Source organism: Manis javanica, chromosome 14 (genome assembly GCF_040802235.1).
Source record: "Manis javanica isolate MJ-LG chromosome 14, MJ_LKY, whole genome shotgun sequence".
In the NCBI taxonomy this organism is placed as follows: Eukaryota; Metazoa; Chordata; class Mammalia; order Pholidota; family Manidae; genus Manis; species Manis javanica.
The window spans coordinates 80,762,619-80,790,484 of record NC_133169.1 but is presented as its reverse complement, the minus strand read 5'-3'; the positions used below and the strand labels follow the sequence as shown (position 1 = coordinate 80,790,484).

Below are 27,866 nucleotides of genomic sequence, written 5' to 3'. Positions count from 1 at the left end.
GCCAGTGTAGGTCTATTTTGTCACAAGCAAACTGGGGCCTCCACAAACTGAGAAGGTGCCCCAGCCTCCATAATGGAGTGTCAGGTCCTGAGCAACAGGGCAGTATTTCCTGAAGCCCTGTCGTAGGGCTTCGGCCGCCGTGAGAGGGAGAGAGGAAACACAGCTAACTCATGACGGAATCAGCAGAGCTGGCACTCAGTTCTCCAAGAGCAACTTTCTGCCTCTAAGCCCGGTCCCAGGTGCTGGAGACTCAGAGAACGGCAGCCAGTAGGTAGCGCTGTTGCCCATCCACCCTCAGGGGCAAGCAAGGCAGCACCGGACTGTGCGTGGAGGCTGGAGGAGCAGAAGCCCTCGTGCCAAGTCCTGCAGGCCATGCCGAGGAGGCTCCCCGCAAGCGTGGGCTTTGTTCTTGGGGGTGGGGGGGAAGCATGGAGGACATTCTCAGTTGCCTTCTAGAAAAGTCTTTCTGTCCACACTGTTGAAGATGAGTTGAAGGAGGAAGGCTAAAGGCAGGAAGTCCTCTTAGGAGGTTGTTTTAAGGTCCAGGACACCAGTTCTTACTTTAATCCCAGCAGTGTTCACATGCCTGCCCCACTTCTGTGGGCATTTCCAGACCACAGGCTCTGACCTAGAAAGGGGAGGCCACAGGTCACATGCAATTCCCCAAACTGTTTCTGTGAAAGCACCTCTCCTTTTCCACCAAAACAACAGAAGGAAAGTGAGATCTAAAGCAACAACCTTGAATCTGCTCGTTGAAAAAAAAGTCAATTATTTTGAAACATTAGTGTCTTAGTTGCTTATCAACTATATTACTTGTGACCCTTCACATCACTCACCTGAATGCGCAGTGAGAGGGCGACCGTGTCACAGTCCAGACAAGAGATGCCAATGGTGTGTGAGCCAGGGAGTGCTGGTGGGGAGGGCTGGGAGAGGACAGAAGTGGGACAAGCTAGGGGAGTACAGCCAAAGGCCTGGTCCTTCGGGGTTTGCTGACCAAGCCCCTCAACTGCATCTGCAACTTGCTTGTGTCCAACCTGTGGCTTGGTTCCCAGATTTCAGATGGACCCCAGGCTTGATCCAACAAGGAAAGAGGCTGATTCTGGGAAAAGTCAATGTCCCCACTCTGGAGACATGCCTACAGCATGTAGGAAAGAAGAGGGGTTGAGGATACCCTTCGGGACTTCCAAGCAGAGTCTGCCTTTCTCAGGGCTTCTAGTAACCAGCCAGCTCTCAGGATGTGCCCAGCGTGTCTCTAGTCCACTGAGTAGAAGCACTGCATCAACATCCCGGCCGGGGCTGCCCTCACGCACGGCTCCTGGCAAGCAGATGGAAAGAGTCACTGGGCTTCTCCCTCCTGGCCTCTCTCTCTCCACCATATGCAGACCCACAGCACAGAGACTTCCTGGATTACAGGCTTCATAATTACATTTCACTGGAGCTTCCTCGCTGAAGAGGCCAGCTCTCTGAACGGGGATCTTACTGGAGTTTGCTTGTGTGGGTATGTTTTCTTATAGGGCAAACAACATTCCACACTGCAAACCCTGATTTCTGGGTGTGGCAGGAGGGTGCGATCTGACCTCTCCTCTCCTCCTGTGACCTGGGCAGGTCTGGCCAAGGCCTTGTCTATGACCCCAGTGCCTAAGCATAGATCACATGAATGAGTCTTTGCAGGCTGGAGGGGCTCCCAATTCCCTCTTCGGCCTGTGCCACCTGCTCTGCTTGGCCAAGGTGGTGGAGATGATAGTAGCTGTCCTTCCAACCAGAATTTATTTTGCTTCTCCAAATGGCAAGTTGGGCTCGATGCCATCTTATAGCTGTCCCTTACCTGCCACCTCCTTTCTTCTGTCCAAGTTAGGATAAACTTCCCAGGTGAGAGGTAAAAGAAAGGGTTTTTGATGACAGGAGCAAGTGTCCAGAACATGGACAGCCAAAGGTATCCCAGAGTCGCAAGCATGGTATACAGGCGTCACAGATGTCACCCCAGGCCCAAGGTCCTGACTTATGGAGCTTTTACATCAAGGAGGTGACAGACCCTAGGCTGGGGACACACAGATCTTACCCACCCCACCTCCTCACTCCTGCCCAGCTCTTCCCACTCAGGAATTTCCAGGGGTCCTCAGCTGGGAACTGCAGCAGCCTCAGGGCAGAGAGGCCCTGCTGCCATGGGTCCCACTGGGTTGGAGTCCCCTGATCAACTGCCTCAAGCCAGCACCACCCCGCTACGGAGGCAGCTGTGCCCCACGGAGCCCGCAGCTGCCCGGCAACAAGATGGCCACACGGCTGCCAACGAGGCACGTGCGATGATGCGTGCACACCCACCACCGGCAGAGACGTGACGTCCCGCCGGGCTGGGTTTGGGGAAGCACTCACATATTCATCTTGCCCACTCAGAGGAAGAGCCAAATCTAAAGAAGAATGAATAAATAAATGGATATCAAATAGATAAATTAATAAAAAGAGAATTTGTGAGAGGAGAGGAAACCGTGTGTTTAGGTCCTTCTCATCATTAAACCAGCCATTCCACAGTCCAGCCTGGGAACCTTTCCAAATTTCCAAATGCCCAAAGGAAAAGTAAATGGCCTTCCAGGAGGAAGGCTCACGGTTACTGAGCATCAGTCATGTGCCAGGCACTGTACCACACACTGTATACGTGGTCTCCTGTGGGCATCACAACAGTTCTGCGAGGAAGGTGCAATTATCAGCCCTAGTGCACAAATAAAGAAACCAAGGGTCAGCGAGGTTAAGCAGCCTGCTAAAGGTCACTCAAGCAGTAAGGAGCAGAACTGAGGTTCGGACCAGAATGTAAGCCCGTAAGGGCTAAGCAATGCTACCTTCAAAAGGCAGAAGAGAGTTGTTTCGATCTGCTTACACCAGGAATTGACACATCTCCAAATTCCAAGGGTGGGAGAGGCATTCTCTTCCGTAAGCGAGCGCATGTTTGAGGTCCTGCCTCGGCCCTGCACTAGTTCACAAAACAATCCAGATCCATTTTGTTAATGCCTCAATCTTGATACTAAAATGCTGTGACATTCAAACCCATATCCTCAGCCTGACCCAGACTGTGTGTGTCAACCCGCACACCCCCCCCGACTCCACACCCCGCCCCAAATCCCACCGCAGGCCAAGCAATGTTCACCCACTGACTGAAATAATGCAATTAGGGGATACAGACAATCCATCCCACGTGGTGCCATCTGCATTCTTTTCTGACAGCTAATTTGATTGGCGCTCTGCAATCAATAAAGCACCCACCCAGCAGCCAGATAACTCACCTCGATTTTTCCTACACCATTTATAAGTGAAAAACACTCCCCGGCTTCTCCCAGGTGGTGAGCCTCTAGTAAAACAAGCCCATGAAAAGTACCAAAGAGAATGTACTCATGCTGGAGCCACAGGGCCAGTTCCCAGTTCTGGATGGGTGTTTTTCTTGGCTGGAAGTAGTGGCACCCACCCCTCTGTCTCCCAGACTTACTCATTTTCTAGAGGAACAGAAAGGAAGGCCAGGCTAGGAGAGGTAGGTGGCCCCAAGAAATCTTCACTGGGACAGAATCGGAATCCCTTTCACCATACAGGCAGGTCTGAAGGTCCGTCTGGATGAATGAACGGGAAGACAGGTGGGAGAGGGTGGATGAACGGATGGATGGGTGGGTCAAGGAGCATATACGCAGGCATGTGAACCAGCCAAGGAGGGTAAAGAGAGAAAGGGTTTGGGAGAGGTAAAGGGGGGGCTGGCGTGACTAGAATAAATGGAGGACACCCTCCCCACCATGAGTCCTATGCTGTTGACCCGGTCCTGGTCCTGGGTAACCACATGCCCGAGATCAGACTCTACAGGAGCAAGAACTAGGACAGCGCTTCGGGTCCATGGGATCCATCCAGCAAATATTCTCAGGAATACTTATTAGACCCAGCAAGTATCACTGGGAGGAGCAAGGGAGCAGGGCCAGGTGGCAGAAGGAACAATCAAGGACGCGGGTGCCTCCAGAGCGGCCTGCAGCCTGACGCTCTGCAAGCTCTGAAGCACACACTGCCCCCAAGAAGATGGCCCCCCCTGGAGGCGAGTGCGCTGGCCTTTGGGGCCCCTTGTCTGTCAGTCACTCAGGGGAAGGGGAGTTGGCAAACCTTCCCGGACAAGGCAGTTCCCGCTGGCAGAGGGCCATGCCTAGAGGACTCACAGCACACAGCAGCCACGGGACAGGAGCCCCGGCAGGAAAGGGGGTCAGGACGGGCACCACAGCATGTAGCAGAATGCAAGAGAGGCATCCGGAAAAGACCACTGCCCCCACCTCCCCAACGGGAAGGCTGAGGCTCTGCCTGTCTCCTGGCATGAAACTCGGGTACCCAGACCCCCTGCTATGTGCAGTGGCCTCAGGCACTTCCTTTTTCCACAGGGGGTTCTTCAAAGACCTAATCCAGAATGGCAGAGTTCAGGGTGCCCCTCTCAGCCCTTGAGACTGAGGGTGGATGTAAGAGGTGGTTTAGATGTTTATAGCTTTAAGAAGACATTCAGTACCACACCCCATAACTCGGAGTTGTCCTCTGATTTCTCTAGAACACTCCATCATTCTCTGTCCCCTACAGCTCTCACCTCTATAGGACAACAGCCCCACCGCATGACAAACCACACTGTGTGAACTGCTGCTTCTGGACCCTGCAGAAGGGAAGTGTGAGCATGGCATTTGGCCACATGACTTTTTGCACGGTGGTCACTACATCAGTGCCATGCACACCTGCACCCTTTAACCTCCACGGGTCCACATGTCGACAAGAGCAGCTCACTAATGTGAACACAATACAGCCAGCCATCTTGGTGCTTGGCCCGCATGATGCCAAAGAACAAGCAGTGCTGCCCTGAAGTACTGTGGTGCGCTGAGCCCTCAGGCACTGGGGCCGGACACGCTCCCAAATCCCAGCCCCCCAAAGCCTGACAGCTCTCGCAGACACTGGCTGAGCACGACTCTCAACCACCCCAAGAGAAGAAAGATCAATGCCCCCCAAAAGAACAGGGACATGACATATGAGGACAAAAGCTATTTTCAAGGTTGGTGGCAGAGATACTTACACAAGTGGCAGGTAAGTGAATCCTCAGTAACTGCTGTCAGGCAAACTTTTAGCAATAACATAAAGTTGTTACATAACAGAGCAATAGACCCACCAATGTAGGCACAGATTATGCCTGGATGACAGGAGCCCCTCAGCCCTCAGAGGGGTGGCTCTAAAGGGACAGAAACATGGAAAGGACATGATGAAGGAAAAATATGATCAAGGCTTAGTGAGCTATTGAAAATTAAACCATTTCTTCCCCTGGGGATTGAAGTCATGGGAGAGGAGGTGGGCTTTTCTCTTCTGACCTTGTAAACTGGAGGCTGGTGGGGGCTCTGCAGTGTCCCTGGAGGAAACGATGCTCACCCTTTAGATAATTACTTGTTTGGGGCAGGGTGGCCAGGCAGACAGACTGCCTCAACAATGACAGGAGTGTGCACAGTGGCGACTGGAGTCCCGAGGCTGAAAGGTGATGCATTTCGGGTAGATTTGCCATCATCCACTGGAAATCTATCCACAGGCATGATTTGTTTACTGCTTCCAGATTCCTGACATTAACAAGAAAAATTTAAATATTTCTTTTACTTAGGGGAAAAACAAGAGCCTATTAAAGGAAACATCTTTCCCAAGAAGTGTATCAGTGGAAAAGCCCTCCTGCCTCTTAGGAGCAAAAAAATCCAAGCACAGTCAGACGCAGGGAGCCCTGGGCCGTTTTGAGTTGGAAATGGCCTGAGAAACCATGGAGTCCAAGCTCTCATTTTTACAAATGAGGCTCAGGGGAAGGCAGAGACCTGAGGTCTTGGGGTAGGTTAGTAGCAAGAACAGGCCCAGAACCCAGGAATCTAGAGAACACTTCCCTAGAAAGGCCAGGGGGAGCTTAAAACAGACTCAAATCCTTTATGTGGGAAATCCTCACCCGGAAATATTTAAGACAGAGTGTTTCTGGTATCCTGCCCTTAAATGCATGGACTTGGGAGTCACAGACCAGAGTTCAAATGCTGTCTCTATAATTTACTTTGTGACCTTGGGAAAGTCACTTCACTTCTCTGTACCTTGGTTTCTCCACTTGTACAAAAGGATTGATAATAATGCACGATCACAATCTCAGGGGTTTGTGTAAGGACTAAATAATGCAATTCACATCAAGTACTTAGCATATTAAATTCATTTAGATATAATGGTAAATTCTCAAATAATGGTAGCTGCTGACATAAATGAATCAGTGTTGTTATTATTATAATGATAAACAGATATTAACAAGCAAAGATGCACATAAGCTCCAATCATGTCCCTTGTGATTATACTAAGTGTTCAGTATTGGCCTTCCTGAATCTGTTCCCCCTCAACAGATCCTTGTTTCCATTTGGTTCCCCCAAGAGCTGACTGCATACCCCAAAGGTAGATCTTGTGAACACCTTCTGCCCACCAGCGATTGGTTCAGGGGTGGTCACATGAGCTCAGTCAGGCTAATCAGGGTGAATCTCGGGAATTACCCAGACAGGTGAGACAAAGATGTTTCTACTTCCTGCTAGACATGGGTGAGGAAGCCCTGGGACTGCTGGCAGCCAGCTTGGGCCCACCTGGAAGCCAGCCAGAAAGTAGCACGGAGAAACGGAAAGAACTTATATCCTTGGTGACATCACTGACTTCCTGAATCAGTCCTTGCCTGGACTTCCCTCTGAATAACTGAGCCAGCAGATTTCCATCATAGCTTTAAACCAATTTTATTTTATTTCCTTCTTTTTTTTTCCCTTTTGGTAATTTGCAATGCAAAGATTTGTAATCATTACAATGATCTTAAATGTCAAAACCCCATCTTCCTCTTTTCTAAGCTGGAACTTAGATCTAAACACAGCTGGAACGACTGTCTTCTTAAGAACAAACGCCATGGGGTCCCCTGGTTCCTTTAAGACCTGTCAGGTCGGTGATTCTGTGGTTTCCAGCTCTGGGTCAGGGACAAGCCCTGTTCCCGCTGTGTGACGAGTGCCTCACATAAGCAAGCTTTAATCTTCTGAAGCCCACACCCTGCTGGGCTGCAAGGTGCTGCAGATGAGGCTGTCACCACCACTGAGATGTCACTTTGTAGGTCCTGCCCTGGTATAGAGTGTGTAGGCGATGAACTGTCAAGCAGAGGCCGCTGTAACTGAACCAGCTCTTTGCTCCAACAGAAATCAAAGCCCTGGCACCTCACCCGTCTTTCCTGGGAGCCCCACAAGACATCACCTGGGACAAAAAGCCATATATAATTGGCTTTACAAATTTTCCTCCATCTGTCTCCCCTTTCTGCTGTTTAGGCTGAATGCAAGCATGCAACCAGGCATGGGTTGGACCAACATGCCGCTATCCTGCTTGTTGAAGTGTCGATGGATGTGGGAACTCTAAACAATTCCCTGAGAGGACTTTAAAGATTCCACTTGGGTTTCCATGGTAATTTTGCAGAGCCAGCACTCAATAAGTGTTAGTTAAATTGAATTTATTGAAGAGTAAAGTGAGTTGGATATTCCTATACCTGCATTGCATCAACAGAGAAAATTCCCTGGCCCAGCAAGGGGGAAGCTGGGAGCTGAAGGCAGGGAAACTCCACCAGTAATGAGGTCAAGGCTATCTGTGCTCAGGAATGAGGACTCAGCTCTGGCCTTCTTACCCCATTTGTACCAGGAAGACAGCATTGTAAGAAACAAGGGTGGCCTAGGTAAGAAACAAAAACTCAATTTTAATAAGAGACACTCTCTTCTAGCCCATTCTTCCATGACCAGCCAGGCTTCAAGAGTGAGGGTGTTCACGGTCAGCGCAGGCAAAGCGCTTGCCATGCAAGTACCCCAAGGGCCTCTATGAATCCCAGCTTCCCTTCCAACTGGATTGTCTTCAAGCTTTGGCTTTAATGGAAAATGTTTTAGACCCAGATTAGAATTTAACAGGCAAAATTGCTGAATAAGAACCCAAAGTGAAAAGTCACCGGCTCCAACAGGGAATCGATGCAAGTTGATGAGCACAAAAGAAGACGAGCCACAGAGGGTTTTGTGGGGGCAGGGGGTGAGGTGGGGGTTGGGGGTTGGGCAGGGGTCGACTAAAATGTTAAGATCCACGTATAGCATGTACTTAGGTTAATGTTCCTTTAGCTATTGACCCAAACAAACATAAATGCCCCCTTTGCCAAGCCTATGGCAGCTGGATTGCATTGCTAATAAGCCATATCCTTGGCAGAAACACAGAACAAACACCAACACAGAAGGAAAAGAAGTATTACAAAAAAGCATTGACAGTATGCAAAGAGCTGGCTTCTGTCTTCACCAGGAAAAAGAAAACAGAAAGAAACTAACTTATATAATCCATTTATATAATAAAATGACAAGACTAGCCACTGAAAATAACATCACAGATCATTGCCAACTGCTAACCTGTCTGGTCCAGCTATGAAAATATGGAAGAGATGGGAAAAAAAGCCCCTGAGGAGCCTGGAGGAAAATGCACCAATAAGTCCTCCTGGCCACCAAGGGTGTTGTGAGGACAGGCAAGAAGCTTCTCTTTGACCATAAAGCACACACCTGAGAGGCCGTAGCTGCACCCTGTCCCACTGTCCTTGTTTTTATTGCCTAATGTGGACCTTCTCCCACAGGTTTCCTCTGGGGACTGGGGCCCCCTGCCATCTGTAGCAGTGGGAGCAGAGAAAGCAGGATCTAGAACTCGGAGGCACATGATAGACCCTGCACTAAATTTGCCAGCACCATTGTTCTATAAAAACATACTTTCCCCCTCCCAACCTTCCCTAGCTAGCTTTGGCAGGCCAATGGAAGCTAAAGGACTACTCCCTAAAGAACCCAAACCCAGCGATTCTATCAGAGCTGTGGCACCTGGTAACTTAGCAACCCACTATTACAAAGCTGATCAATTCTGATTGCAAATCCCACAACACAAAGCAACCTCTGCTAGTAGCAACCTATTGTTTGTGCAGAGAATTCTGGTTCCCCAGAATTATGCTGATAATAAATTGCCTCAACCTGCCCACCCCAGCTGGATATATGAGTCCAACATGAGACTCTCAAGTCCTATTATCACCAATTAAAAAAACAGGTTAGGAGACAACGTACACCAAGATAGATTATATAATCAGGCTCTAATAAGATCTAGTGATTAAAGAATGAATCTGGGTTAATTTTCTTTTTGTTTTTATTAACACATAAAGAACTGCTGGGAAAATTCTACATGTCCTTGAAGGCCTTCCCAGGCCCTGCTCTGAGACCAGCCTGAGGGTTCCTAGCCAGTGCCACCATCAGCATTCTTTTGTATGAATCAGAAAATGCAAACCCTGGGGCAGACACAGCCCCAAGGACATGCAGGTTGGTGTCACAGAGCAAACCAGACTTCAGCCCCCATTTGCATCCTCAGCTGATGGCTTTGAGAAATGCACAACCTGCTCAAGTGTTCAGTTGTTAAGGGAAATAACAGCCACTTACTGGAAGGAAAGGGCCAAGGCCTACCCACATAAGGCTGATAACTAAGAATATGTCCACATGTGCCCTTTCCAAAGCCTCCCATCCCCTTTCTCCTGTGGAGAGAAAGCAGAGGTCACTGGCCTATTTAACAGATGAGGGACAAAACTAGGGACCCGCTTTCAGGGTATATCTGAAAGTATATCTGACAGTTCAGCTCTTCCCTTCCATAGTCCCTGCCTCCCTCCTCAATCCTGTTGCAATGGAAGTATCAAAAATAAAATCATCACCTCACTGACAAGTCACCCTAAGCCTTAGAAATGACTGGAGTAGAGTGGAGAGGCTGAAAGACGGTGGCACGAAAGTGAGACAGAAACTTCCTCCCAAATCACATATAATATGAAAACATAGCAAGTACAACTAATCCTGAAAGAGTGACCAGAAAGGAGATTGCAACAGATGGCTTACATCTGGGAAAAAGAGAAGACCTCATGGAAAAGGGTAAAGCAGCAAAGCTGTAATCCAGTGGGACCAAAGCCATCCCCCAACCCCAGCACACCAATAGGAGGACAATAAACATGGCAGGGAGGGGCTAGAAGCCTAGGATTGCTGAACACCCAGCCCTGGAGATCTGCTCTGGGAGCTGTACCTACATTACATGGTACTCTGGAGATTAGTGGGGTTACAAAGCAAAGACAGGCAGAATACTCAGAGAGACTGAGATTCCAGCCACTTGTGGAGAACAGGTAACCACAACCGGCTGCTCTGGGACAAAAGAAAGGCTGGCACTTTGAAAGGCTTCCCAACAGCAAGAGGGCTGCTAAAGCGGCAAGGATTACATAGAGCTTGCTGCTCAGGAGAAACGACAGGTAGAAAATATCACCCTGTCACACTCAGCCCAGCAGGTTGGGAACTTTCAAGAGCTTCAAGCGCTCCATCCCCCTGGCTGGCAACACAGCACCAAGGCCCCCTACGGCAATATGTAACCTGCCACTCCTTCCTCCTGGCTGGCACCTGCTTGCAAACCTGCTGCCCCCACCATTGTGCCAGGCCAACCATGAGGTGGCCCTGCCTTCAGCAGCTACAGAGGCATAATGCAGAGGCTCCTCCATGCACACTTGGCCCACTGTCCCTGGCAGTGGAGGCAGGCACTGCAGCCGGGAAGCAGGAAAGAGCTGTTTCCTTCCAGCAGGCACCAGCACCACTCACCTGTGACCCCCACCATTGCTCCAGGGGCTGAACAGCCCCAGAGAGTAGATTTTCCAGGCACTAGAGGGCGCCACCTACACAAAGTTATTATTCCATACTATTAATCACAAATATTAAATGGCAAAAGAACCTGGTACAAATAAAAATCCCACAAACACCAGAAAGAGGGCTAAGTGAAACTGAAATCATCAATCTTCCTCAAAAATATTTCAAAATAAAAATCATAAACATGCTCACAGAGTCACAAAAAAATATTCAAGACCTAAGGGAGAACTTCAAGAAAGAGATAGAAACTTTGAAGAATAGAGTATCTGAAATGAAACATACAATGGAGGGATTTAAAAGCAGATTAGATGAGGTAGAGGAGACAGTAAATGAAATAGAAATTAGAGAACAGGAATACAAAGAAACTGAGGTACAGAGAGAAAAAGGGATCTCTAGGAATGAAAGAATATTAAGAGAATTGTGTGACCATTCAAACAGAAAAATATTCACATTACAGGGGTACCAGAGAAAGAAAAGAGAGAAAAAGGGGCAGAAGGTGTCTTTGAGGAAATAATTGCTGAAAACTTTCCCAGTCTGGGGAAGGAAATAGTCTCTCTGGCCATGAAAGTACGCAGATCTTCAACACAAGGGACCAAGGAAGACACCAAGACATATAATAATTAAAATGTCAAAGATAAAGGACATGGACAGACCATTAAGAGCAGCCAGAGAGAGAAAAACAGATTACATACAAAGGGAAGCCCATCAGGCTATCATCAGACTTCTCAGCAGAAATCTTACAGGCCAGAAGGGAGTGGTATCATATATTTAATGCAATGAAACAGAAGGGCCTTGAACCAAGGACACTGTATCCAGCATGATTATCATGTAAATATGAAGGAGGGATTAAATAATTCCCAGATAAGCAAAAGATGAGGGAATTTACCTCTCACTAACCAACTCTACAGTGTATTTTGGACGGGCTGCTATAGATGGAAGTGCTCCTAAGGTTAAATAGCTATTACCACAGAAAATAAAACCACAGTAAAGGAAGTAGACCAATTAATTACTAAGCAAATATAAAATTAAATTAACTATGCCCAAAGTCTGGCAAGGGATACACAAAGTGTACAGCGTATGATACCAATATATAAAGAATGGAGGATGAAGAAAAAGAATGGAGAAGAAAAAAGAACCTTTAGATTATGTTTGAAATAGCATACTAAGTGAGTTAAGTTAGACTGTTAGATAGTAAAGAAGCTGCCCTTGAACCTTTTACAACCACGAATCTAAAGCCTGCAATGGCAATAAGTACATACCTTTTGATAATCACCGTCAATGTAAATTGACTGAATGTAACAATCAAAAGACACAGAGTGGGAGAATGGATAAGGAAACCAGACCCATCTATATGCTGCCTACAAGACACTTATTTCAGACCCAAAGACATACACAGACTAAAAGTGAAGGAATGGAAAAAGATATTTCATGCAAATAATAGGAAGAAAAAAGCAGGAGTAGCAGTACTTGTATCAGACAAGAATGATTCTGAAACAAAGAAAGTAACAAGAGACAAAGAAGGACATTACACAGTGATAAAGGGGTTAGTCCAACAAGAGGATATAACCATTATAAATACCTATGCATCCAACATAGGAGCACCTACATATGTGAAACAAATACTAACAGAATTAAAGGGGGAAACAGAATGCAATGCATTCATTTTAGGAGATTTCAACACACCACTCACTCCAAAGGACAGATCCACCAGACAGAAAATAAGTAAGGAGACAGAGGCACTGAACAACACATTAGAACAGATGGACCTAACAGACATCTACAGAACACTGCACCCAAAAGGAGCAGGATACACATTCTTCTCAAGTACACATGGAACATTTTCAAGAATAGATCATATACTAGGCCACAAAAAGAGCCTCAGTACATTCAGAAGGACTGAAATTGTACCAACTAGCTTCTCATACCAAAAGGTATGAAACTAGAAATAAATTATGCAAAAAAACCCAAAAAGCCCACAAACACATGGAGGCTTAATAAATAATCAATGGATCACTGGCCAAATAAAAACAGAGATCAAGCAATATATGGAAAATAATAAAAACAGTAACTCAACAATGAAAAATCTGTGGGGTGCAGCAAAGGCTGTGCTACAAGGGAAGTATATAGCAATACAGACTTACCTCAGGAAAGAAGAAAACTCCCAAATGAACAGTCTAAATTCACAATTAATGAAACTAGAATAAGAAGAACAAAGAAGACCCAAAGTTAGTAGAAGGAGGGACATAATAAAAATCAAAGCAAAAATAAATAAAACCAAGAAGAATAAAACAATACAAAGAATCAATGATACCAGGAGCTAGTTCTTCAAGAAAATAAAGAAAATTGATAACCCCCTGGGCCAGATTTATCAAGAAGAAAAGAGTCTACACATACGAATAGAATCAAAAATGAGAAATAAAAAATCACTACAGACACCACAGAACTACAAAGAATTATTAGGGAACACTATGAAAAATGACATGCCAGCAAATTGGATAACCTAGAAGAAATGGACAACTTTCTAGAAAAATATAATCTTCCAAGAATGACCCAGGATGAAACAGAAAATCTAAACAGACCAATTACCAGCAAAAAAAACTTGACTTGGTAATAAAAAAAACTACCAAAGAACAAAACACCTGGACCCGATGGCTTCACTGCTGAATTTTTTCAAACATTTAGAGAAGAACTAATACCCATTCTCCTTAAAATTTTCCACAAAGTAGAAGAAAGGGAATACTTCCAAACTCATTCTATGAGGACAGCATCACTCTAATGCCAAAACCAGGCAAAGACACCACAAAAAAATAAAATTACAGACCAATATCCCTGATGAACATAGATGCAAAAATACTCAACAAAATATTAGCAAATCAAATTCAAAAATACATCAAAAAGATCATCCATCATGATCAAGCAAATGTAAAAGACACTCATGAGAGAATTAAAGAAGACACCAATAAATGGAAATACATCCCATGCCCATGGATAGGAACCTGCCTAAAGTAATCTACAGATTCAATACAATCCCTATCAAAATAGTATTTATTCCAGGGATGCAAGGATGGTACAATATTTGAACATCCATCAATATCATACACCACATCAACAAAAAGAAGTAGAAAAATCACATGATCATCTCCATATATGTTAAAAAAGTATTTGACAAAATTCAACATCCATTCTTGATAAAAACTCTCTCAACAAAATGGGTATAGAGGGCAAGTACCACAACATAATAAAGGCCATATATGACAAACCCACAGCCAACATCATACTTAACAGTGAAAAGCTGAAAGCTTTTCCTCTAAGAGCAGAAACAAGACAAAGATGCCCACTCTCCCCACATTTATTCAACATGGTACTGGAGGTCCTAGCCATGGCAATCAGACAACACAAAGAAATAAAAGGCATCCAGATTGGTAAGGAAGAAGTTAACTGTCACTGTTTGCAGATGACATGATAAAAAATCCATCCCAAAACTATTAGAACTAATAACTGAATTCAGAAAAGTTGCAGGATACAAAATTAATACACAGAAATCTGTTGTATTCCTATACACAAATGATGAACTAGCAGAAAAAGAAATCAGGAAAACAATTCCATTCACAATTGTATCTACAAGAATAAAATACCCAGGAATAAACCTAACCAAGGAGGTGAAAGACCTAATACCCTGGAAACTACAAGATACGCATGAGAGAATAAAAGAAGACACCAATAAATGGAAATATATCCCATGCCCATGGAAAGGAACCTGCCTAAAGTAATCTACAGATTCAATACAATCCCTATCAAAATAACAATAGCATTCTTCAACGGACTAGAACAAATAGTTCTAAAATTCACACAAAACCCCCGAATAGCCAAAGCAATCCTGAGAAGGAAGAATAAAGCAAGTGGGATTACAGTCCCCAATTTCAAGCTCTATTACAAAGCCAAAGTAATCAAAACAATTTGGTACTGGCACAAGAACAGAGCCATAGATCAATAGAACAGAATAGAAAGCCCAGATATAAACCCAAGCAAATATGGTCAATTAATATACAATAAAGGAGCCATGGGTATACAATGGGGAAATGACAGCCTCTTCAACAAATAGTGTTGGCAAAACTGGACAGCTACATGTGAGAGAATGAAACTGGATCACTGTCTAACCCCATACACAAAAGTAAACTCAAAGTGGATCAAAGACCTGAATGTAAGTCATCAAACCATAAAACTCTTAGAAGGAAACATAGGTAAAAATCGCTTGAATATAAACATGAGCAACTTTCTCCTGAACACATCTCCTCAGGCAAAGGAAACAAAATAACTCACATGCCTCAACACCCAAAAAGCAAATAACCAGATTTAAAAAAAGGGAGGAGGATATGAACAGTCACTTCTCCAAAGAAGAAATTCAGATGGCCAACAGGCATATGAAAAGATGCTCCACATTGCCAATTATCAGGGAAATACAAATTAAAACCACAATGAGATATCACCTCACACCAGTTAGGATGACCAACACTGAAAAGACAGGAATCACAAATGCTGGTGAGGATGAGGAGAAAGGGGAACCCTCCTACACTGTTGGTGGGAATGCAAATTAGTTCAACCTTTGTGGAAAGCAATATGGAGGCTCCTCAAAAAACTAAAAATAGAAATACCATTAGACCCAGTCATTCCACTCCTAGGGATTTACCCAAAGAAAACATGATTCCAGATTCAAAAAGATATATGCACCCCTATGTTTATCACAGCTCTATTTACAAGAGCCAAGATATGGAAGCAACTAAGTGTCCATCAGTAGATGAATAGATAAAGAAGATGTGGTACATATACACAATGGAATATTATTCAGCCATAAGAAGAAAACAGATCCTACCATTTGCAACAACATGGATGGAGCTAGAGGGTATTATGCTCAGTGAAATAAGCCAGGCAGAGAAAGACAAGCACCAAAAGATTTCACTCATTTGCGAAGTATAACAACAAAGCAAAATTGAAGGAACTAAACAGCTGCAGACTCACAGACTCCAAGAAGGGACTAGTGGTTACCAAAGGGGGGTGGTGAGGGAGGGGTGGGGAGGTAGGGAGAAAGGGATTGTGTGGTATCATGATTGGTACATATGGTGTGTATGGGGTCATGGGGAAGACAGTGTAGCTCAGAGAAGACAAGTAGTGACTCTGTGGCATCTTGCTACACTGATGGACAGTGACTACGGTGGGGTGGAGGGGGGGACTCGATAACATGGGTGAATGTAATAACCACAATGTTGCTCATGTGAAACCTTCATAAGATTGTATATCGATACCTTAAAAAAAAAAAAAGAAATGACTGTACTAGTAGGGTTTAGGGCAGAAATATTTAATCCTGGTATTATAACAGGTCAAAAGACATGGTGAAAGTCTTATAACAAGGTTTATCTAATCTTCCTCCTTCTTAAGTTAAATGTGTTCAGCATAGGAGAATGGGTCACAAAATCCTCTTCTCTAGGGGTTCGCAGCCCACATCTGCAGGGATTCACTCCGCCATGGGGGGAGCTGACTAAAGATTACTGGGAGGTGGAGGCACGCAGGAAGATAACATCATATTTGGAGCCAAGAAACAAATTGAAGCCAGGTGAGTTTGTCATAAAGCAGGGCCAGGAGGGGACAGGACTGGGAGGACAGGACCCAGACGGACCCCCAAGAAATCCTCTTTTCTGGTAGATGCCTGACCTACTAATTACCTAAAAAAACCAGAGCAGGTGCTTGCTTCACCAATTAATTATTCAGAAAAGCCCAAAGCAGTGGGAAATGAGGGTAAAATGTTGGTGGAAGGGGCTGTTTTGGAGGATCATGGCACACTTCCTGCGCCCGTTTCTCACTACCCCGGTCTCTGAGGACGTCTGCCATTTCATCAGGCGAAAAGGGGACTTTCTGACTCCAGTCTTCCCCCCACCCCCATCACAGCCCAGGCCTCCAGTGTGTAGTCCCAGGGGGACAGGGAGAGGCAGGAGGGTCACGGGCAGGCGACAGAGGCTGTGCCTCTCTGGCCGGCCATGGCCCATGAGAACGGAGGAGCTCAAGGGACAGCAGAGCTCTACAGTGGGAGCAAGAGCCCCACCCCCAGAGGGCTCTCGGAGGCCCAGCCACCTCCCCTTCCCAGGCTCCTATCTTACCAGCTGGCCTTTGTGATTCTTCTGCTAATGCACCCCCAAGGTGTTGGGCTCACACAGCGTGCCTCCATAATGGTGGCCTTCTTCGTCCTTACCTCTGGGACACCTCCCTGCACAGCCACAGGGCCGACGCAGAGACCCACCTTGCCTCCACTTGCACACATGTCCATGAATCTCTCTCTCTCGGCCAAGGTCTGAGGCCTCTCCCTACCCACAGAGTAGCCCCCTCCACCCAGGATCCCAACGGACCCCTTGATACTTTCACTGCAGCAAATATTATGGGTCTCTTTACCCTCCTTGTGGCCCCAGTTCCCCATTTACCAACGCCCTCCCATCCTTCACTAACCTATGTGCACCCCACCTCTACATGGAGCTTCTCCCCAGCCCTCAGGGATCCCGGCCTACCCCCCGCATGGAACTCCTACCTACTATCATGCTGCCCCCAAGGCCCTCGGCCCAAGGCTCTCTCTCTCTCTCCTGGACTCCAAGGAGTCCCCAGGAAGCAGGACCCAGGTCCCTGCTTCTCACCAAGCCTTCTACAAGCCCTTCAGGCTAAGAATAAGACACTCTAGAAGAATTCCATCTCACAGAAGGCAATGCACTTTCACCAAAGTCTATACCCAGTGTATTTCAAAACTGTTTGTCATTCTAGTAGCCTAGTTATCAACTTCCCATCTTGTAAATATATTCCTCCAGGAGTAAGAACTGTTTCTTTTGTTATCTAAGGAAATTGTGAAATACTAGTGTTCAATGGAACAGTTGTCAAATTTGGCTTTGGAGTGCCCCGTATAGTGGAAATTAAATGTTTTCTTCATCTAGCCATACTGAACAGCTGAGATTGCCATGGCCGGTCATTAGAGAGACAGATGCTTCCCCATTCTGTGGGGTGGCTGCAGCGAGAGGCACAGACTCCGGTGGCAGACGGAAGGGGAGGGAGCGAGGATAATCATAAACAAACCGGAATTATTGACTGTCTGAGAGGTGTCGGGCAAAATAAACTGTACCTAGAATTAACAGTCCTTTTACAAAATGCTTTTGGGAGATGGAACGGCGGTTTCTTCTTTCTCCACCCAAAGTGAACTGTGAGAAGAACAGAGACCAACTGTTCCCACTGAAAGCTGCAGGAGTCAGCAGTGGGTTCTGGAATCTTCATCTCACAAAGGCTGATAGGTCAGTTGCTAATGGAGTCAAACGAAGGAAGACTCACTGGCAAGTCAGCCTCTCTCCACGTCTCTGCTGCTAATGGAGGCTGGGTGCGCGGGGTGGCAAAGGCCGGAACACTGGCATCGTTGTGTGAGACCCACACTCCCGGGCACGCTCCCCACAGAGCTGGCCGCCTGAGAGGCTAAGCCCAGGAAAAGCCCGTGTTATCCCTAGAGAGGAGGACAGACGGCACACCGGCAGAGGCCCTGGGGATCGTCTTTGCCCTACCTGCTAAAAGGACTCTCAGAGTAGGGTCCTTGGATGTGGGGCCTCATTTTGGGTAGAGGATTAGAAACAGGAGTCTCCAGCTTCACAGAGCAAAGTCGTCCCTTCTGATTAACCCAGCAGATGTGGGCCCCAGCCAGACCACTGGGAGAGCAGAGGGAGGGCAGCAAGGCCAGGACCCTTAGCTGACCCCACAGGTGTGCCCGGGAATCTTCCAGCTACATTCTTCCCCCTAACAGACTTTCTTGTCTGGCATTAGTGGAAAATACCTGAGATGCACAGTTCTGAAAGTTCTTCCCTTGCATATGTAATTGTGACCATGTGTCGCCGTTCAGAGGTTGTGGGGGACAGTGGGGTTTGAGGGTCAGGGCTCCCAGCACAGACACCCCAGAATTCCACATCAAGAAAAGCCACCCCAGTCTGTTACCAGCCAGCCAGCTTTCATACCATCTAATTAGGTCAAGAGTGTAGTTATTTCCATGCTGAGCCCCATGCTTCCTTTCACTGTGCAAATGTGGGCTTTCAGGGAGAGGAAAAAAACAGACCTGTTTCTCATTCTCATATTATTATGATTCTAGCTATGACAGTCCTTATGAAATAACCCCTTTAAAGGAAAACCGCACCACAATGAACCAGCATTCCTTATATAATCTCAAAAAGTAAGTATGTTACACTAACACAAAGGAAAAAAAACATCTTTGTGGTCTTTTCAGGACCGGATGCACCTCTGCATTATCCACAGTGGAGGCCGAGGAGGCAACTGATGTGCGTTCCCAGGCCCACACGCGGAAGAGGCCCCCTCTGCTCCCTGCTCAGCACCCCCAAACAGGAGCAGAGTTCTGGAGGCCCCACTCAGCTCTTTCTAATGGGGAAATCAGAACCTACCAAGAGCCACAAGGACCAGGATGGGCATGGGGCAACTGGCAGACCTGGTCACTGCGAGCCAGTATTTAACAGTCCCCATCACCAGGGATCCAGGGGTCCCCAGTCCCAAGTGATTCATAATGTTTGGCTCCCCATCAAATGGGCCACCCGATGAACACAAGGAGATCTGAAGACACTTGTGGGAGCAGCTGAGCTAAGCTGCGTGGTGACCACCACCAGAGGTTGGCACAGGGTTTTGGAAACCTGGGTTATAGCCAGCTATGCCACCCAATAACTATTTGACCCTGGGCTTTTCCCTTCTCTTCCCTGCCTTGATTTCCTCATTTGTAATGTGTGTGTATGTATGAGTGTAATGACAGGGAGGGTCTGTGCCAGATATTCCATGACCAACTCCCCAATCCCACAAATAGCATGAGGCAGTGACCAGGTGTGTGCTAAATACACAAACACAGTGAAATATAGTGAACCCCAGTAGTGTAAACTGCGGGCTTTAGAGTCAGAGAAACTAGGTTAAAATCCAGTTATGTCCTGCAACTTCTCTAAGCTGCAGTTTCCACCTCTATCAATTGGGCAGAGGAAGGAGAGCTGAGTGAGAAAGTGCCTGTAAAGGGTCAGCGCGCAGACTGCAGAGTGAGCGCTTGGTGACGGGGAATATTCATGTTGCCGCGCGGGGAAGTGGCATCGCTGGTCCTGAAAATCTCCTGACCTCACCGCGTGCTGCCAACAGAGGAGGTGACTTATACCAGCACACAAGTGATCAGAAACAGATGGAAGAATTAGACCTCCAATGCAGTCACCCACTGCTGAACAAGAGAGAGACTGGAACCACTGCAGAGTCTACTTGCAAGTTTGCAGTAAATTGGTGAAGAAATAAATATAAACTTTTAATTTTTCATCCTTGTTATAATGAATTTTATTAGAAGGAATAATCTCAAAAATAGAACTGACAATGGTTAAAATCTCACACTGTACAATTTGTTAGAGTATATAAAGAAAGATCAAATTGCCTTGATAAAATTTAAATCTGCAAATATTTGTCAAGGAAAATTGAATTTGACAGAAATAATGGTCACATAAGAAAATTCAGAATGTCAGAAGTTTTAATGGATACAATTTGATAGATGTATTAAATCCTTTTTTTTACACACAAAAAAAGAATTAAATTCTGTGGAAATAATTTTAGTAAAGTTAAAATAAAAACAAAAAGTATTAGAAACAAGTTCACCAGACAAGATAGGAGACTGATCAAGGCATTAAACTGGCTAAATGGACTCACTTGAGAAAATTCATTACATCTGTATTCATAAACATGGAGTCCTTGGACCATAATCAAAACATCCACGTGAACAGCCGGTCCACACTCTGGGGACAAAGTGCCCAGTGCCCACTGTTGGGCAGCATCCTGAACCCAGGGGAACTCAGGCACCTGTGTAGAGACAGTCTGGCTGAGTCTTGTCTAACTTCCACCATTTAAGACACCATACCTGAGCACCACTTGCTTTTCCAGCCAGCCTGCCCCCCTTTCCCCCACCATCCACTCAAACTAAGCCACTTATCCAGCCTGGTTCCTTTACGTCATCCCTGCTTCCTGGCAGGTGTCCCCCTGCCCTGCTTCCTCTCTCTTCTTCTAGACTCAGGTCCAGCCCCTGCTCATGGCCTCCCATGTAGTCTTCATGCCCCTGCAACCCATACCTCGTCCCTCCTCATGTTCCCTTGGCTGCAGCCGCCAGTGACCTCCGTGTTGCCCAAGCCAGCCAGGCTCTCAGACCGCCTTTTCTGCCCATCACTCCCTCCTCCTGGTAACCACTTCTGCCAAGTTCCCAGGACTCCCTGAGCAATGATGCTCCTTTCAGCCAAAGGCAACATCCAGAAAGGAATGCAGCTGTGAGCCACTATCAACCTACACCCAGGCCTACTGAGGGCCTCAGTCCCAAAGGGGAGGGGGCCCTGGGCAGTGCCCACTACATACCTCAAACTCAGCAGGCCCCAAACCAAACTCTTCTGGTCTGGACCACACTACTACCAAAAATTTTCCTGACTGTCACTACGTTAGCTGAAGTTCGCAGCGCCTCCTGACCCAGTTAATGTGCCAGCCTCCTTCTTGACCTGCTTGCTTATTCTATTTCATCCTTCACACGGTCACAGTTAGCTTGCTTTTAAAAAACAGACCTGATGAGGTCATCCATCCCACGCTGGGAGGCAGAGAGGGAGAGAGGCAGGAAGCAGCCAGAAGACCGTGGAATTTCTTGGATCTTGTTCTAAGTCCTTAACATGTGTGGTGGTGGCCAAGGGGGACACCCTTCCTCAGGCAGCCAGGCCTTGGGTCAGAGCCCCAGGTGGTCCTCCCTGCTCCCCCATAGGTACGATCTGGTGCATCCAACACATACAGGCGCGTAGCTGGAAAAGTAGGAACGCTAGCAGAATTCATAAGCTACTAAGGTTTTAAGCTCATGCCACCAATGAGAAGCAAAAGTACAGCCCATCCCCCACCATGCACTGCGAAGAGCTGACCGGCCCACATTCCTCGAGAGACCACATTATTCCACATGTGCAGCAGGAGGAGGCAAGACGCTCCCCAGAGCAGGACAACACACCCGTGGGAGAAAAGGCCCAGCCCCTCGGCCTGCACACATCTCAGAATGGGATCAAATGGCCACCACCTCAACCTCCAGGAGGTTTTTTTTTCGTATCTTTTAGGTTTGAAGTCTGTTAACACTTACTAAAACACAAATGCTTAAAAAATTACCACAAACTCAGTGGTTTAAACAATACCAGTTTACTCTTGTAAAAGTTCTGGAGGCCAGAAAGTGAAAAGAAATTAGTCCTAGAGAGCTAAAACCAAGGCGTCGGCAGGCCTGGCTCGTTCTGGAGACTCCAGAGGAGAATCCGTTTCCTTCCTGGCCTCTGGAGTCGGCCTGCACTCCTTGGCTAATGGGCCTTTCCTCCGTCTTCAAAGCCAGTGGCGGGACCACGTCTTGCTCTGGCTCTGCCTCTGCCATCCAGTGTCCTTCCTCTCTGACTCTCCCTGCCTCCCTCCTACAAAGGCCCTTGTACCATATGATGCAGCAATTTTACTTCTGGGTATTTTCCCAAAAAAAAAAAAAAACACTACTCTGAAAATATATATATACCCTTATGTTTGTTGTGGTGTCATTTACAGTAGCCGAGATACGGAAGCAACCTAAGTGTCGATCAGTAGATGAATGGATAAAGAAGATGTTGGGGGCGGGGGTGTATACACTGGACTATTACTCAGCCATAGAAAAAGAGAATGAAATCTTGCCATGTGACAGCATGGCTGGCCCTAGAGGTATTATACTAAGTGAAATAAGCCAGAGAAAGACAAAAGCCATATGATATCACTTATATGTGGAATCTAAAAAAATAAAATGAATAAATCAACAAAATCCATAAACAGACTCATAAATATAGAGAATAAACTAGTGGTTGCCATAGGGGATGGGGATAAAGAGGTACAAATGTCCAAATATAAATAAAGAAGTCACAGGTATGAAAGTATAGGATAGGGAATATGGTCAATAGCATTGTAATAACTTTGCATAGTGACAAATGGTAATTAAACTTACCATGGTGAGCATTTCATAATGTATATAATTGTCAAATCACAATGCTGTATACCTGAAACTAATATTAAAAGGAAAAAGATCCTTTTGATTATATCAGGCTCACCAAGAGAATCCAGGATGATACCCACATCTCAAGAACCTTAACTTGATCCCATCTGCAAAGTCCCCTCTGCTTTGTAATGCAGCCTATTCACAGGCTCCAGGGATTAGACAAGGACAACTTTGGGAAGCCATTATTCAGCCTACCACAGTCTCTGAGAAAGACATTTGCTAATGCCTAAGACAAACCCCTACTCTCTAAACTTTGTGGCGCAGCCTGAGTTGCAGCCTGTGAAAATTTGGCTGTTTGTTCCCCCTCCCACTGTGGGCAAAGTATACTCCGCTGCCTCACCGATGTGGGGCCTGGGCATGAGACTTGCTTCACCCCACAGAAAGTCAGCAGAAGTGACCTGAGCAGAGGCCTTAAATATATGCATGTAGTTCAGCTTGGCTCACGCATCTGCCACTCCACTAGAAGCACCCACCTGGCTGGGAGCTGCCCTGTGAGCCTGCGCCCCAGGAGGAACACACAGGGAAGAGACCGCACCCAGCCTGTGGCCTGGACTGCCTCCACCTCCACCCAGCTACGTGCTGCCTAGATAAGCAGAACCACTTCCAACATGAAGAGTTCCGGGCTTGAGAGCTGCGGTAACTGCCAAGCACTGAGTTTGGGGAGCGTGTGTACTGAGGCTTTATTGTAGCAACAGTTAACTCACAGCCCAATCTCCCTTGCCTCCCCTTACCATACGGAGAAGGTGCCTTTGGTATATCGGCACTGACAAGTGGAGTGAATATGCTAATAAGGGTTTTAGGCGCCTGCCACCAACAGAATCTGAATACAAGAGCGAGCCAACCAGCTAAGGCCTGGGCCAGGAAGCGGTGATGGCTACCACTACATCAAAGGTCAGATCCCCCTGGCCCACCATCATGCCCATAACACATGCACCAAGGGAATGAACACACCCCACCCCTTTCCTCAGTGGGACCTCTATATTCAGTGCTAAACTGTGATCACAGGTCTCTATTCCTAGACAGGGAGCGCTGTCACCAGACTGACACCCTCACACTGTCCCAGATGGCTATAAATACCATTTTTGTTCCCTACACACTCTAATGACCAAGAGCCAGTCCTGGGATAATAGCAACAGCAAGGACCCTGCCCCTGGCCCCACTAAACCCTGATACCCTCATTATCTGTCCCCGCTGGCAACTTGGGCACAGAAATGGCCCTGAACCCAAATCAGCAAAACAGGCACCTCTCCCATCAGACCCTCACGCCCTCTCCTCCCTGGCCCACCCGCCGCTCACACACGCTCTGCACCCCACCCCACTGCTCTGCATCCCTCACATCTGAGTGCACCTCCCTGTCTGAACTGCATGCCCCCTTTTTTCTGCCTGATGGGTCTCTGTTTAGTTCTTCAAAATCCAGCTCTCATATCCCAGCCCAATGCACCCTCCCCAGCCTGGGTCACAGTCCCCACCACTTCACGTGGTGACTGAGCTACAACACCTTCGGGACTGAGACACTTTCCACAATGCTAGGGACACTGTGAGGAGCATCTGACAGGGGCCAAGAAGAAAGCAGCTGTATTTTTTCTCACAATTGTTTCCTTTAATCATCTCTGTGTTCAGTCCTTCTTCCCTGTCCCTGGGGGAATCGACAGCAAATCTTATAGCTCCACAAATATTATTAAACACCTACGAGGTCCCACATTGCACCAGTACATCAAAGATCAAATCAGGCAGCAAAACACACCACCACACAAACCCCCTTCCTGCCCTCACAGGGCTTACCTTCCCGGGGGTGGAGCAGCAATAAGCAGTGAAATGCCTAGCACGCTCGTTCGCAGTCAGCAGCTGGGAAGAGCAGGTTATAATCCTAGTCAGGCTGAGAAAGCCATGTTTGAGTCCAGACCTGAAGGGAGAAAGGAAGTGGGATGTGCAGGCACCTCAGTGAAGAGCATTTCGGGCAGATGGAGGAGCAGATGCAAGGTCTTGGGCTGGGAAGATGTGGCATAGAAGGGTCAGGAGGGGCCGGCTCGTGCGGAGACCCACAGGCCAGTGTAGGACCAGGGCTTTCACTCAGAGTGAGAGGGAAGCCTCCGAGGGATTGGAGCAGAGACGGGACCTCAACTGACCCCCAGATTAGCAGGTTCACTCTGGCCACTGAATTAAGGAAAGATCACAGAGTAATGAAGGGAATCGGTTTTTTGTCACATTTACCAAAAAAACAGTGAGATAATAAAAATCTGCACACATCCAATTTAAAAGGTGCCCTTCCCTGAGCTCTGGCCCACCGGGGGAGAGGGTCTGTCCACGGCTTCTCTGTAGCCCACCTCAGCCTCCCCCTCCCACACCCACGGAACACATCTGGCCTCCAGGAGGGGCTGGAACCGCGGCGGGTAGGTTAGAGGCAGAGAGGGTGGAGTTGTGATCCGTCATCAGTGCTGTCTGGACTCAGCAGATCCTAAACTCCATCTTTCTCCACGGGTATGGAGGCCAAGGGTTACTTTCCTTTTTCTGAAACCCCTTTTTCCAGCCCTGGTGGGTAAGAGGGTCTGTCACCTGCAGTCCTCTGCCAAGGCCAATGGCTCCCCCTGCAGCCCACCCCCAGCTCCCCCACCCTCAGCACATGGTTCCTGGAAGTCCACTGTGCACTGAGGATTCAGCTCACCCCTCCCAGACAATGCTGTAGGGTGGGAGCCCACCCCCCAAGATTCCCCCATCTGACTCTTCTTTCGATGGGAGCTCTGTCTGGCTCTTCAGAGTCACAGGAATAATGTGCAGCTCACCCCAGCAAACTCCAGATCTCCAGCCCCATCCCCATGCAGCCCGGGGCTCCTGAGCAAGCCCTGCACAGGTGGTCTACCTGGTGCTGTTCCCGAGAAATAGAATGTGAGCTTTGGGTGCAATTTTACTTTTCCTGTGGCCACATTAAATATGTAAAAGGAAACAGATTAAATTAATTTAAATAATTTATTTAACCCAATATAGCTAAGATACGATCATTTCAATGTGTAATCAATATAATCATTTGCTAATGGGCTATTTTACATCAGTTTTTTTCATAGAAGTTTGCAGAATCTTGTGTGTATTTTACACCCACAGTGCCTCTCAGTTGGGACTGGCCACATTCAGGGCTCAAGAGAGGCATGTGGCTGGTGACTGCCACATTGAACAGCACAGGGCTGACCCCTGGCTTTAGAATGTGAGGTACTTGGCAGCTAAGGTTTCTCTCTCCCCTTCTGGGGTCTTAGCCCAACTCGGAGAAACAGGAAAACACATCCACCATGTTAGGCATGTTTGCTGAGCTGACTGAGCCCAGCGGCCCCACCCTCACAGAGCCTCAGAATGGAAGGGGGGATGGAGGGAGGTGCCCTGAGCCTTCCCTGAGCTGAAGGAGCTGGCAAACCTCTTGGTGTGCAAGGCCGCGGAGACCTTAGGGCTCTCACTGATTCAGGGAAGCATCATGTGCATGATTCTCACATAAATTTGAATGTTGAAGTCAAGAGGTGGTAACTCCACATGTGTACAATATAAAATAAAGCTAACTAATTTGTACAGCATATAACGGATTTCAAATCCGAGGGTCTGACACATCTGAGAGGCAGTCCGATCTCACTGCCGCAGAATGAGCTCTGTCAGAGCTGGTAAACAACTCTTTAGTTGTATTATATGCACATCCTCTCACATACAGGCTGGTTGCTCTGACTCACAGAGCTCAGGATAGGTAAAGCCTGGTTTTACTGCCTCCTCTGATTATTAGTAAAAACAATAGCAGCAAGTACTTATGACATGCTTACTCTGTATCAGGCAGTTGTATTATCTGATTTCAACCTCAAAATCCACCCACTGAGGCATCACTAGTGTTATCCCCACTTTAAAGACAGGGCTGCTAAGATTCAGAATTTCACCCAGACAGGCTGATAATCGGTGTTTAGCTACTGTTAAAGTAGTGTTATCATCAACAATCAAATACAAATGGGAAACACAAAAATATATACCATATTTGTATATACCACCTATTACTGGACCCTACCACTGAACTTATTTAACCTAATATAGCCAAGATATTATTATTTCAACATGTAATCAATATAAATATTTCCTATTGGGATATTTTATACTCATTCTTTTTCACACGGAGTCTTCAGAATCCATGTATATTTTATACTCACCGTGCCTCTCAGCAGGGACTAAGCCACATTCCGTGCTCAGTAGCCCCATGCAGCTGGTAGCTGCCATACGGAACAGCACAGGGCTGAGCCCTGGCTTTAGGATGTGAGGTACTCGGCAGCTAAGGTTTTGTCCTCCACCTTTGGGGTCTCAGCCACACTCCTCTCCCATGAGGTTGCAGTTAACATGTCAGCCAGGGCTACTGGCATCTGAGGGCTTGGCTGGGGCTGGAGGGACCCCCGCCAAGGTGTCATGCAGCTGGAAGTTGATGTCCGTTGAGAGGAGGCCTCAGTTCCTCCCCAAGTGGCTTTCATTTCTTCTCCAGAGGGCTAGGTGAGCAACCTCACAACGTGGCAGCTAACTTCCCCTGGAGCAAACCATTTCAGTGAGCCTCTTCCGAACAAGCCTGGGAGCCATGTATTTTCACCTCTGCCACATTCCATTCCTTATTAAGGAATCACTAAGGCAGCCTGCATTCAAGGGGATGGGACTTAGGCTCCACCACGTGAGAAAAGAATGACAAAGAATGGGCAGGCATGTTTTAAAACCATCAGACACACTCCAACAGGAAAATGAGCAAAAGATACAAATTAACATACATATGAAAGAGTTCAAGCTTGCTAATAACCAAAGAAATGCAAATTAAGCAAACAAATGCCAAGAGACTGGCAAAAAATTAAAAAGAATAACAATACTTAGACCTGGTGATAATACAGGAAACAGGTCCTCTTTTACATATACAGTGTGAGTATAAACTGGTACAGCCTTTTCAAAGAAATGTGGTGATTCATATAAACAGCCCTAAACATGTGACTATCCTTGACCTAGCCATTCTACTCCAGGAATTTATCCTAAAATCTCAGAAAAATGCTCAAAGG

General features: G+C 46.9%; 1 long non-coding RNA gene across 1 annotated transcript; it reads right to left on the bottom strand.

Annotated features, from left to right (window-relative positions):
* Positions 1–418: 418 nt before the first annotated feature.
* On the bottom strand, positions 419–27,391 carry LOC140846085 (uncharacterized). The gene is made up of 3 exons (XR_012124974.1): positions 26,991–27,391; positions 24,607–24,727; positions 419–628 (listed from the first exon to the last, which is right to left on the bottom strand). It is a non-coding gene; the product is annotated as an uncharacterized lncRNA (long non-coding RNA).
* Between the last annotated feature and the right edge of the window lie 475 nt (positions 27,392–27,866).